We start from the raw sequence: 3,704 nt of genomic DNA, 5'->3' as shown, positions 1-3,704 counted from the left end.
GTGATAAATAGGCTTAAAAGTCATTCCAACATCTGAATTAACAAAAAGGACATTGTGTAGAAGTTTGTTCAGCTGCCTTTCATTTAAAGCATCTTCTGCTTTCAAGTCATTATCAACATTCTTTTTAATCATAGCAACTCTTATTTTTACTGGGTAGTCAATCTGTGGCAATTGAGGCAATCTGAGGCAAATGAGCTGAGGCAAATATTCCTCAGCTTCCTCTTACTTTGCTATATCCTGACTTTGTACATTAAATTTTACAGGAATAGACAGGTAATAACATAGCAGAGACATTATTCTGTAAAATGAACACCTGTTAACTTGAAGCTGAACCTAATAATGCATGTAAAAACCCAACCTTATTTCAGAAGGCCAGCTCACGCAGATGTACTTTTCTCTATGGGACGGATCCTTAGACCACACATTTTGTTTGTTAATAGTCATCAATGACTCCTAAAATGAAATAAAATCAGGAGTAAGACACTTCAACATAAGTCGTGTGGATATATATATATATAAAATGGATATACCAAAGACACCTTTACAGATGCCACATAAATCTTTTTAAACTGTAGCCCAGCAGATTTTAAGTAACAGTAAATAAAGTATTTCGAATGTTTGCACAAAATTGTCTATGCCATAAAGCACAAAAGTCCATGGGCTTCTAAGTAACACACACAACAAAAAACCCCACATAGTCTCAGTAGGAGTAGAACATTGGCAGAGTAGCTGTTCCATTGTGGATCATGAACACAGACTGCACGCTGATGCCCAAGGAGTAGTTAGAAGAGTAAGTTTGTCAGAAGACCAGCCAGTGTACTGCATTCCTCATTATGTGGATTCAGGGATGGAAAGCAGTCTGGTTCTGTTACAGCTAAAGTCATGAAGGACCTGTTTGTACAGGTCCTCATCTGACAAATACAACTGTGCTCTGTCTGGCTGAGATAGAGCTAGTTTTCTTCATAGCAGCCCGTATGGTGCTGTGTTTTAGATTTGTGAGTAAAACGGTGTTGGTAACACACCAATGTTTTAGCTGCTGCAGAGCAGTTCTTGCACAGTGTCAGGGCCCTCTCTGCTTCTCATGCTGCCTGCCAGAGAGTAGGCTGGGGGTGGGAAAAAGGTTGGGAGGAGAAACAGCCAGGACAGCAAACCCCAACTGAGCAAAGGGATATTCTGTGCCATGTAACATGTTACTCAGCAGTAAAACTCGGGGTTAGTCCTTCCAAAGTAGTTGTTCCTCAGAGACTGGATGGGCATCAGTCTGCTAGTAGGAGGTGGTGAGTGACCACCTCCGCAGCACTTGTTGGTTTGGGGTTTTTTTTATTTTTCTCTCTTTCCTTCACTAATTAAACTGTCTTTTATCTTGACCCACAAGCTTTTCTCACTTTTGCTTTTCCAATTCTCTTCCCCATCCCTCTGGGCTGGTGGGTTGGGGCAGAGAACAACTGGTGGGTGCTTAGTTGCTGGCCAGGGTTAACCCACCACATCTCACACATACATTGTCTTAATAACCATTCTAAATTAGGTAAATAATAATGTTAAACATGAAGCTGCTCAAGTATCCCAAACATATTCACTGACCAGTGAAGAACTTTATGGCACAATTCACCCAGCATCAATGTCCTCAAACGGCTAAGGATTGGGCGGCTCCAACTGAAGCTTTAAAAAGTAATGTAACATGAGAAGGCAATTTTTAAAGAACTTGATGTGGTATTTTCTTCACTGATAGATTTTCTGGGTCAATTCATTTTTGAATGCTAATACAGCTCATCCTGAGTTATTCTGAGACACTGTTTCCAACAGCTGTGCAATGAACAGTTGAATTTCTTTCTGAATTGTCCTAATCAGTGATTTAAAGCAATCTTTGTTAGTTTACAAATTAGATGTTGAAGCAAGCTATTCTAATCTCTAAACATTAGGAAAACCAATCCATGAAGCAACAGGGAAGCAGTGTAATTTTTCTGTTTAAAAAAGGCTGTGTTAATGTGGTCTTTACTATCCATAAAAATTCTGTAATGCACCCAGAGGCAGCATTAGTGAAACAGCATCTAGAGTTCTTCCAATCTATTTGTTAATGTCAAGTGGATTATTAGAAGGAATCCAGGAGCTCTTACAATACTACACTTTTTATTCTAGGCTTAAAGCTTGGAGATTTTGACTTTCACAAACTCAGAATATGAGAATAATTCAGTTAAAGCACCAGCATGAACATATTTTTAATTATTCCCAGAGCTCAAACAGCAGTGAAGTGGAGAAACAGCCTGATACCAACATGCAAATGAAGAAATCAGGAGCCCTGCTTTGTTACGGAATTACAGGCTCATACTGTGCACACTATGTTATTGTCAATATTAGGGAAAACACAGTAGCACCCTTCCTCTTTCCACAATCGTCATATATTCTTTATCCATCTTTTTCACTGAAATGGGGTTTAACTGGAATAGATCACCAATGTAACCATAAATGATATTCAGACAAGAATTTTTTCCTCATGAAAACAAAGGGGTAAAGTTAGGGTAAGAAGCACATATTCCTAAATCCCAGAGCTTTTACTCAGGGAAATAAAACAACACCTTTTCTCTGTTGTACACAGAGGTAATTTCCCCCTCCAATAGATTTTGAAATTCAAAGACGTATCACTGGAAAGATATTTCTAAGATTTTCTTTTTCCTCCTGTTAAGAGGAAATGGCTCCCCCAGTCATGACTAACAACCTTGGCACATACATGAGGTAAAATCTGCTTTAAAGTAGTGACGTTTTTGTTTTTAACTCCAATGGTAGGGCAGGTTCTGAGATTTGGGAACAAATGTGCATTCTCCTCAGCCTTGGGGATCCGCTCTTCCAAAATCCCCAGGATGGGTGAAGGACCCCAGGCGGGGTTTTTTGAAGAGGCAGAGAGAGAAATTTAAGGGGCAGATAATCTAGGACCGCCTTATTCTTGAAAGGGAAGGTCTACGGTCTTCAGAGAACTGACGACTGTCAGGTGAGGCCAGGAGGCAGCACAAGGTGCAGGCACCAAACACGGGCGTGACGTGGCACCATGAGCCAGCACTTCTTAGGAGATCCACTACCATCTCTTCTCAGTTCTCCTCCTTGGGACCATGCCAACTGGTCTCAAAGGCCACTATTTTAGGGTGCTGAGAGACATAATTCCCTGACAAGGTCTCTTCCACACAAACGCTTGTGTCACCGTTTGGCTGGGGAGAACTGGGCGTTATAAATGTGTAGACCAGCCTGGGGTGCGGCGGAGCCTGCAGCCTTTGAGGCAGTGGAGGGACCCTGTCGGGCCCTGCTGTCTGAGAAGGAAAATGGACACTTTTTTTGGCTGACACTGCCCGGCCAGGCGGCAGGGCCCGTAGGGACTGAGGCTTCACCGGCGCACGCTGGGATGGTGCCAGTGGGAATACGAGGGTTTGCCGTGCCCTCAGGTTAGCTCCTGTTTTTAAAATCAGAAAAACCCCAAAACAAAACAAAAAAACAACAACTTTTCCTCAGAGGAGCCGATACCCGCCCTTCGGTGGCTGCCAGCACCCTCCTGCTCACCATCACCGCCGCGGCTCTGCCTTTTCCTGACCGTCATGGAGCGGCCCGGGATGGAGCCGTCGCGGGACGGGGCGGGAATGGGAGAGGGAGGGGGAGAGGGAGGGAAGGAAGGCGGTGGCCCGCGGGGCGGCTTCCTCCCTCCCTTCCTCGTCCGGCCGCCG

This window comes from Larus michahellis, chromosome 2 (genome assembly GCF_964199755.1).
Source record: "Larus michahellis chromosome 2, bLarMic1.1, whole genome shotgun sequence".
In the NCBI taxonomy this organism is placed as follows: Eukaryota; Metazoa; Chordata; class Aves; order Charadriiformes; family Laridae; genus Larus; species Larus michahellis.
The sequence above is the reverse complement of the archived record's forward strand: the minus strand, read 5'-3'. Positions refer to the sequence as shown.